Raw genomic sequence first — 10517 nt, forward strand, 5'->3', positions numbered from 1 at the left:
TCCCTCTCAGCCCGCTCATCCAACCACTGACCACAGCCTGTCCAGCTTCAGTCAGTGATTGGCTGGGCGGCTATCACTGCCGGCATGAGTCTGTCCCAAAAGTGGTGGCGGGAACATTCAGCAGAGGTAATTGATAATTATTTACTTGTAAACCTTAGTATAGTGATCAAAGATGGACAAACCTGTTAAACAATAACGTTTTTGTTCCTTTAGGATTTTATTGTCCGCAGGGGACTGGTGTGGACTGGAAGCCATGTCGGCCTGGAACCTACAGCTCTGACCTGGGATTGGAGAATATTGCTGGCTGCAGAGTGTGTGATGGAGGCAAATACTGCATGTTTTATAACTCCACCAGCACGACCGGAGACTGTGCAGAGGGATATTACTGTACGGCTGGTTCTTACCAGGTGAATCCTGAAGAAGAAATTCCAGGTATATGGAACTATTATGCTAGACATGCACGGCATAGATTTCAGATCCCTCTTCCCCCCTCCAGATCTGTCCAAACTTTACACTCCTCTGCCCCCTCTCCAGCAGACCCCTCTGCCATCATTCAGCGGACCCCCCCCCCCCCCCCCCCCCCCCCACACACACACACACTCCTATCCTCCTTTCAAGTAGCCCCTTTGTTCCCCTCTGGTCACAGCTCATGTCTTGTATCTTCTCTAAAGGGGATATCCGGAGAGCGGGAATGGTCCCACCTTTTCTGCTCTCTGGCGCTCTACTATCTCCGTCTGCTCGTCCGTGCTGATACTTCTGCAGATGAGAGGGGGGGGGGCAGGAACATGCTGTGGGCAGTGATCAGTAGCTTCCCGATTTCACCAATGTGACAGGGACATGGGGCGGCTATAGGACAATGTAAACAGATTATAGTAAATAAATGGAGCAGATGAATTTTCACTTGTGCACAAATGTTTTTCCATTTGTCCTTAGTTGTGTAAAATGTTTTAAAGATGTATAGGATGGCCCAACATATTATTATTATTTAAGTAAATTCAGTAAATATAGCAAGTACTTCTTTTTTGTTGAGAATATCTCCTATAGACCTTAAAGGGGGTTTTCCGGATTAGACATCCCTGCCCCCCCCCCCCCCCCCCCCCCGCATCTCACCCGTCACTGACAGCACAACCCCCACCCCACCCCCGCATCTCACCCGGCCGCCCGCCCGCATGACACCCCTCCCCAAAAGCAGCCCCCCCCCGCATCTCACCCGGCCGCCTGCCCGCATGACACCCCAGCGTCACCATCTCAGCTCTGCTATATCAGCGTTACCATCTCAGCTCCGCCATATCAGCGTCACCAACTCAGCTCCGCTATATCGTCAGCGTCACCATCTCAGCTCTGCTATATCATCAGTGTCACCATCTCAGCTCTGCTATATCAGCGTCACCATCTCAGCTCTGCTATATCAGCGTCACCATCTCAGCTCTGCTATATCAGCGTCACCATCTCAGCTCTGCTATATCTTCAGCGTCACCATCTCAGCTCTGCTATATCTTCAGCGTCACCACCTCAGCTCTGCTATATCATCAGCGTCACCATCTCAGCTCTGCTATATCATCAGCGTCACCATCTTAGCTGTGCTATATCGTCAGCGTCACCATCTCAGCTCATCTACACCATCATCATTGCCATCTTAGCTCTGCTACTTCACCATCTTTCAGGCATAAGCATTGCATGATGGGAAATGTAGTTTCCTATCTTGATTATAGACCATCTTTTAGAAAAAGTTGTAACTCAGGAACGGAAGCAGCTAGAAAGACGGGAGACGGCTCAAACGGAAAAAACCTTGTTAGATATTCAAATATCTCAACCATTCCTGTTGTGTATATATATTGTAGGATCGGCTGGTCCTTGTCCACCTGGTCACTTCTGTCCTGTGAGCAGTGTGGTCCCCTCACCTTGTCCAGTCGGCACCTATAGCTCAGGGATAAAGCTGCACTCAGAGGTAGGAAAGTCATGGTGTGATCACCAAATCCCATAGTATATCCAACTTACAATCTATTGTTCTCATGCAAAAAGAGTAATCCAAACTACTCATATGTCTCTAGAATGGTCCTTTAGTCCGAGATTATTGCATATTTCTCTATATTCTTATGTCATAGGCTGAATGTTCTCCATGTCTTGCTGGATATTACTGTGACTCTCCTGGCCTTATGCTGCCGGCTGGACCATGTTCGAAAGGATTCTTCTGTACCTCATCTTCTATATCTCCTCAGCTGTTCTCGGTTAGCCCTATGGGAGGTCCATGCCCCACAGGTAATGCTTTAAGTAAAGCATGCAGATAACTTGTATATGTACACTATACAGACATATAGTAGAGGCTCAGTTACGCTTACTGTGGGCATTTTGAATTTCAGGACACTTCTGCCCCATTGGCTCCCCTTCCCCTCAACCCTGTCCTCCTGGAACATTTAACCCTATAGAAAGACAAGGTGTTTGCCGACCTTGCACAGAAGGGTAAGATCTGGTCCAGACCATTGTCTTTATGGAGTTATTGCTCTCTCATTAATGTTGGTCTGTGTCTTCTCCTGTTGGACGCAGGTTCTTTTGCCTCAGTAACACTTCTTCTCTGGACGGAAAGGAGTGTCCTCCTGGGTTCTACTGTCCTGAAGGGACCTTCTCCTCAGAACAGTTCCCATGTCCCCGGGGCACATACAATCCACACAGAGGACGCCACCTCTTGGAGGACTGCTTGCCTTGTGACCCAGGTGACATTCATGAGTGAGAAAAGAGAAGTGCATTGTATGTACGGTAGTACAGCAAAAAGTAAAACATTAGTATATATGATTGTATAGTGCAACCAGAATGTTGACATAGCACATTGGTGCCATGTAGAGATGAGTGAACTTAAAGTTAGTTTAGGTTTGCGTTAACCTGAATGCTTAGCATTTGAATCCCGGAGTCTGGAGAAGATGAATTTATCCTTAGGTCTTCCTGGAAACCATGGATGTGGCCATAGGCCATAGGCTGAATCCATCTTCTCCAGACTCCGGGATTCAAATGCTAAACATTCAGGTGAACGCAAACCTAAACTAACTAAGTTCCCTCGTCTCTAGTGCTAAGTAGCCCCATCAGTACAAAATTGGCTACTGTGAAAAAAAATGGAGCTTTGGCTGACTAGGCATTGCACAGAGTAAGTAAATATACGCCCATCTACTGTATTTTTTATTTGTAGGATATTACTGTGATGCTCCTGGACTTCCCCAGGTGTCTAGCCTCTGCTCTGAAGGATATTTCTGTACACATTCTATGAATACACCAACCCCGAGCCAAGGGATTCTAGGAGATGTGTGCCCTTCAGGCCATTATTGCCCAGCTGGGTCAGCCATTCCTCAGCCTTGCCCTGCTGGTTCGTATAGTAACACCTCAGCGAACACCGGGCCTGGAGCCTGTGTGCTCTGTGAACCAGGTAAGGTAAAGCTAGCCCTGTTTCTGGAAACCTGTCATGTTAAATGTGCAGACTCGTCTCCCAGCATCATGTTATAGAGCAACAGGAACTCATCAGACTTATAGTTTTGTGTAAGACGATTCAGTACATTTTGTAACTGGGTAAAATAAATAACATTGACCAAGTGATCTCCTCATCTTTATATGGTTACAGGATACTACTGTGATAAACCTGGACTGGCCACTCCAAGCGGGCCTTGTGATGAAGGCTACTACTGCCCGGGAGCTTCTGTGTCTCCTCATCCTCCTGAGGTAATGTGCAGCAGTATAAGTCTTCTGCTGAGTTCACGTTTATGTCGTCACCTCTGATTTTCTGTTTCATCATAGTGCAGTGTCCCAGAACATGCAGACTACTACTCCTATTATGCTCATTTCTATTGCTATGTCAATGCCTGTTCTGGTAATTGTTTGCACTGCAACTGCTGCTAGTTTTCCCCTGGTATTCTCTGGTTATGTGTATTCTCATTCATATTCTTATATATTCCTGTGTATTATTACAGTGTGCAGTGGTATGCAAGGCTGCTGATCACGTGACCAAGCCAGTGCCCTGTAACCATGGTTCCTCCAATGGCCGACTAACTCTGGCCAGGGGCAACCATGTGACCTCCCACTTCCTCCCAACAAGTGAGTCTTCCCCCTGCTTCCAAGCAAGGAGGGTGTGTGTCGTCTCTCTCCTGCCTCAGAGGAGTTGGGCATATCGCAGGTCCCACTTCACCTCTAGAAGTGTGGATCGAGTGCTCTGCTGTATTCAAGTCTTCGGCTGTATCTTCCTGCTCAAGTGTCCGGAGTTCCTTCTCTCATCTGGGTGTCATTCCGTTATCTCTCATCATCGTTTCAAGTATTCACAGCAAGTATTATTCTCAAGCTAATCCACCTAGCAACGCTACTTTCTCTCATACTCCTGCTCCCATCATCCGGCACGTATTCTCACAGCCTATGCAGCATCACTCCTGCCTTGTTTGTCAAAGCCTGCTATATACCCGGTTGCAACCGGACAGAACTGTTGCTTCTAGTTACCTCATCTATAATAAAACCGCTGTTACTGAACCCTGGCATTGGTGTCCACTAACTGGTGCCCTGACTAGGTGCAGCGAGGAATCGCATGCCCATCATCACCCGCAGATTCCACAGACCGGCCCTACAGCTGTGCTGCCCTCAGGCCTATACCGTGACAAGTATAACCCCTGCAGCTGCCCCGGTCATTGCCCGCTCATAACACCAGCACTGCGGAAGTGGCCCCCAGGGGCCAGGGCATCGCATTAGTAGCAGTAAAATGAAAACGATGGATTCCCAGATCTGTCACATGACTGATATCAATGGTGGCTAATGTCTGTCTATCAGGTTCCATTATGGTGTCTGTTGTTTCAAGAAGAAGAACTTTGCTTTGCGCTTCACCGTTCTACTTTATCAATATAATGTACTCCGAGACAAGATCCAACACAGATGTGAACTTGGCTTTGTCTTTCTTGGTACTTGTATTTTATAATACATTGGATGTAATACAGTGAGATTTACAATGCATTTCTTCCATTAGGTTACCAGCAATGGCGGCCCATGTCCTGCCGGTCACTTCTGCCCACGGGGGAGTCCTATTCCTCTGGCATGTCCTGCAGGGACCTACACACAGTATTTAGGACAAGCCAGCTGTTCTGAGTGCCAAGAAGGTTTCTATTGCCCTGTACGATCTACTAACATATCCATATGTCCTCAAGGTAAAGAGATTTATTTTCTTGATTTTACTTTGCACCATTGTGACTGCACAGGGCACAATGCAATATTGTAAAGCCATGATCTCTGTATATTATCTGCTGTATTATGTCCCTTATAATCCACCTTACACCACCATTATTTCTCTATGTGAAATTCCTGCTAGGATATTACTGTCCAAGGAGAACAGAATTTGCAGAGCAGCACCCCTGCCCGCCGGGTACATACAGCGGGGGTGAGGGAGCCCCTGACATCAGCACCTGTCTGCCCTGTCCCCCGGGGATGTTCTGTTCAAGACTTGGATTGGAAAGGCCAGAGGGATTCTGTGCACCTGGATGGTTTTGTCCTGCAGGATCGATATCCGATAAACCCGTCCATCTCCTCGAGGTTCCAGGTAATATACTGCTCTAATTTCAGACGAGTATACAAAATTTATGTTGTCAATGATAACTAATGGAAATTGCTAAAGGAGTCCAGGTTCCTTGCCATAACAGTGATCAGATGATGGAATCAGTGGGTCCAGCAGAATGTGATCTAATGTGTATTGTTAGTTTTATATGTACCGTAGGTATATAAAAGTCTATTCACTGTTTTCTTTGTATACTGGGACCTGTGGAATCATCTGTTTTCTTTGTACACTAGGACCTGTGGAATCATCGAATGTTTCTTCGTATAGTAGGATGTGCCCACCAGGAACATTTTGCCCCCGCGGTTCATCCCACCCTATTCCCTGCACTCCAGGTATTACTGTGTGTTTCTGTCCTTTCTTGGTTGGTTGCACTTTAAAGCATTGGTTTGTGCTGTGTTTGAGAAATCTGTCATATATCTTTGTATCTGATGGGTTTCTTTCTCCACTTTTAAGCAGCAGGGAGGGGAGTGATTATACTCAGCAGTTCAGAGTGTAGAGAGTTGGTAAGGCATACATGGAGGGCAGCTCATACAGGCTTTAAATAGGAAAACATACATACAGAGTGTCCCATACAGATTGTAGATAGGGAAGAGCGCAAAAAAGGAGGGCGTCTCACACCGGCTGTAGATAGGGGGAGTGCATACTTAGAGGACAGCTCAGTTAAGCTGTATTCAGGGAGGAGAATATGGGGGGCAGATAACACAGGCTGTAGATAGGGAGGAAAGCAGATACAAGGAAGGTTAGAGAGAAATCAGAGCTCCTATAGAAACCTTTACACCCCTTAACACACAGACCTCACATACAGTATGTACAGCATGATTGGTGGTGTAGTACACTTTTTCCAAGGCACTCTACACTCTTTGCGCAATCAACTATAGAAAGTACACACAGGAGCAGAGTGAAAGGCTATTTTTTACTAGTTATCAGTTATTGAGCAGCAACGTATATAGCATTTATGTATATAGCATTTCTATATACACTCATGCATCACTATTCACATAGACTTGTTGGGATTACACACACTGCAGCACCACAGTGCCCCACAGTGGCTAAATGTGTATTACAAGGAGGACACTTCTATGTGAGAGGAATCTGAGCCTAGAAGTAGGCAGCAATCATTGTTTCACCATGAGGTCTATAAAGCTCTGGTTGGTATTATATTGTGATCATTTCTTATTTCTTTATCATGTCTTTATGTGCACATCACCCGGTGTATCACTGACCATAAAAAAGGATATTGATAAAATAGAACGGCTCCAAAGACAGGCCACAAAAATGGTGGAGGGTGTGAGGCAGAAACCATATCAGGAAAGACTTAAGGATTTGAATCTGTATAGTCTGGAGGAAAGAAGGGAAAGGGGGGACATGATTGAAACCTTTAAGTATGTTAAAGGACTAAATAAGGTTTAGGAGGAAAGTGTTTTTAGTAAAAAACTGAGCTCAAGAACAAGAGGTCACAGTGAGAGGTTAGTTGGGGGCAAGATCAGAAGCAACGTGAGAAAATATTACTTTACTGAAAGAGTAGTAGATACTTGGAACAAACTTCCAGCAGATGTGGTTGGTAAATTGACAATAACAGAATTTAAACACGCCTGGGATAAACATATATCTATCCTAAGATAATAAGAATGGAAATACTAAAAGGGCGGACTTAGACGGACCAAGGGGGCTTTTTTCTGACGACAGTCTTCTATGTTTCTATATAATGTTCATTTACTTAACACTCTTAAACTTCTTTCCAGGGAAATACTGTGCATCTCCTGAGCTAGACTCAGAATCTGGTCCCTGTGACTCTGGGTTTTACTGTTCAGCTGGTTCTTCTCTCCCAAATCCCAGAGATGGGGAGATGGGTGACATCTGCCCCGCCGGTCACTTCTGTGTTGCAGGAAGTTCCTCACCCTCCGCATGTCCACCAGGTGAAAAATGTGTTGGCTGTCACTGAGGCTGAGGGGTGTGTGGTCTCTCCTCTGCAGTGAATTCTCTCTTTCTACACTCATGCACAACAAGTGTGATTCACCCCTTCTTTCCTTGTGCTTTCCTTTCTATCTACAGTCTGTGTGATCTTCCCTCCCTGATAATTTGGATGCTTTCACCCTTACCAATCTCTGATCTGCATGTACAAAATCCTTCATCTACCTGCTGCTATCTTTAATAAGAGAAGATAGAGGTTCAGTGTTTCTTCAGCACAGCCAGCTATGTACAGGAACTGTGCACAGTCTATACCAGCAAAATGGTAGGACTTTTTTTTATGGAATTATTTAGAAAGTTGCTTTATGTTGCATTCAGGACATAAATACATAACATTTAAAATTCAGTGTAAAGGTGTCTACAGCCACAAGTCAGGTACTTCACGTTACAAAATTCAGCAAAAAAAAATTCTTTCAAATCAACTGGTGCCAGAAAGTGCCAGAGATTTGAAATGTACTTCTATTAAAAAATCTCCAGTCTTCCAGTACTTAGCAGCTGCTGTATGTCCTGCAGGAAGTGGTGGTGATGGTCATGGTGATAAGACTTTGATTTGTACGCAGGGACCTTTTTGCCTGTGTCGGGTGCTCGGTCTCCTCAGGACTGCTTGCTGTGCACAGCTGGATCTTACTGCTCTCACTGGGGCAGTGTTGTCCCTGATGCTGAATGCATTGCTGGTCGGATTTGTCCCCGTGGGACGATATATCCACAAGATCCAGGTAATAACAACACCAAAGTGTTAAGAGTTGATCAGAAGAGTCCTTTGTGTTGGCTAGATATATGTTCCCTTGTTGTTCTGTCAAGTTTTACAGTAATCAAACAAGCAGGCTGTTCAGCACTTCTCCTTAATTAAAGTAATCGGTGGGGGGTGTCAGCACCCAGACCCCCAATGATCAGGATTTCTGACATGTCACAAGTTCAAAAAGCAATAGGTATCCTGTAAGGGTGGACCTGCCTATGGTGAATTTAGAGTCAGCAGGTTCAGGGTACAGCCGCGGCCACACATGGCTAGAGACTATATACCTGCTGTCTTCTCGTCTGCTCCTATCTAGCAGGATATAGCCTGTGCCTCCACACTACCTTATGGAAGTACAGTTTTCCTTGAAATATATGTAGACCCTGTGTCACTAATTCCTAATTCTTCCCTGACGTCTTTTTTCAGAACACGTGTGCCCTATTGGCCATCACTGCCCTCCTGGGAGCTCCGAGCCTCAGGCCTGTCCCATGGGCCAATTCCAGGATAAGACCGGTCAAAGTCAGTGTGAGGTCTGCCCAGCAGGAAGGTAAGTGCTTGTCAGTAAGGCTGGGTTCACACTGCATTTTTGCAATCCGTTTTTTGCAAAAAACGGATGAAAAAGACGGATGCATTTGTGTGCATCCGTTTTGACTTCCATTGTAAAAAAAAAAAAGGTTCAAAACGGATCCCTTTTTTTTGACGGACACAAAAACGTAGCTGACACTACTTTTGTGTCCGTTAAAAAAAAGGATCCGTTTTGATCCGATTTTTTTTTACAATGGAAGTCAATGAAAAAACAAATGCATCCGTTTTTTCCATCCGTTTTTTGAAAAAAAACAAAACATAAAAAAAGGGATTGCAAAAACGCAGTGTGAACCCAGCCTAATGGATCACCTGGGTCTGAATGATCTGTGTTGTCACCCACTGGCCATTCTTTATTTTGCCTTGGTGCATCCAAAAACAATTTAGTTGTTTAGTTGCCATACTATGCAGCTTTATTATAGAGCCTAGAAGATTCTCTATTGTGCTGGAACGTATCCCAACATTTTCCTCCAAAAGTTCCTAGTTATTATGTACAGTACCATTAAAGGGGTTGTTCACTAATATATATTTTTCTTTCAAATCAACTGGTGTGAAAAAATGCCAAAGATTTGTAATTTACTTCTATTAAAAAATCCCAAGCCTTCCAGTACTCATCATTTGCTGTATGTCCTGCAGGAAGTGGTGTTTTCCTTCCAGTCTGACACAGTGCTCTCTGTTGTCACTTCTGTTATTCTGTCAAATTACAAATCTCTGGCACTCTGGCCAGTTGATTTGAAAGAAAAAAAATTTTGGTGAACAACTGTGGTACTCAGCCAGTAGTGTTGATGTTATTTGCCGTGACGCCAGCACAGTAGTAGTGCATAGGTGTGATGTTGATACCTGTTTTTGTATGGCCAGTTTATAACCCCAAATGGTCGGTAACCTCCAGGCTTGTTGCGGGTCCCTTGGGCTCTTGTCACGACAACCTGGAGTTGTAGTTGATCCACCCAGGATCAATGGCGTAGCTACCATGAAGGCAGGGAAGGCAGTTGCTATGGGGCCCCGCACTACAGGGGGCCCGCCTGGCCCGTCTCCCCTGTCTTCAAGGTAGCTACGCTTCTGATAATAAAGCACCCTGCCAGAGACGCAGAAGGGAGCGTCTGCAATCCCCTCTGTAACACCTCCGCACCTCCCCCTGACACAGGCTCAGAGCGTCCTGCACCAGTGTCCCCCTCTCCACAAGTGGAAGAGTCCCAGGACGTTCCACTAAGCCCCGCCCCCATCGAGGCAAGCCCCACCCCCAGTGCCCACCATCCCACTCGCTCATGCCAGAATGCACAGGGCCTGGGGAGGAGACACAGCAGGAGGATGGTAACTATCACTGCCAGCTGGAAGTCACCAGCTTCCCTGGCATCCTGTATAATGGAAGTCACCAGCTTCCCTGGCATCCTGTATAATGGGGGTCACCAGCTTCCCTGGCATCCTGTATAATGGAAGTCACCAGCTTCCCTGGCATCCTGTATAATGGAAGTCACCAGCTTCCCTGGCATCCTGTATAATGGGGGTCACCAGCTTCCCTGGCATCCTGTATAATGGGGGTCACCAGCTTCCCTGGCATCCTGTATAATGGAAGTCACCAGCTTCCCTGGCATCCTGTATAATGGGGGTCACCAGCTTCCCTGGCATCCTGTATAATGGGGGTCACTCAGGCTCAGCTTCCCTGGCATC

At 46.0% G+C, this 10517-nt stretch overlaps 1 long non-coding RNA gene across 1 annotated transcript; it reads left to right on the forward strand.

Annotated features, from left to right (window-relative positions):
* Nucleotides 1–2626: 2626 nt before the first annotated feature.
* On the forward strand, nt 2627–3679 carry LOC138769437 (uncharacterized). The gene is made up of 3 exons (XR_011359258.1): nt 2627–2711; nt 3179–3412; nt 3605–3679. It is a non-coding gene; the product is annotated as an uncharacterized lncRNA (long non-coding RNA).
* The last annotated feature ends 6838 nt before the right edge of the window (nt 3680–10517 follow it).

This window comes from Dendropsophus ebraccatus, chromosome 12 (genome assembly GCF_027789765.1).
Source record: "Dendropsophus ebraccatus isolate aDenEbr1 chromosome 12, aDenEbr1.pat, whole genome shotgun sequence".
NCBI classification, from domain to species: Eukaryota; Metazoa; Chordata; class Amphibia; order Anura; family Hylidae; genus Dendropsophus; species Dendropsophus ebraccatus.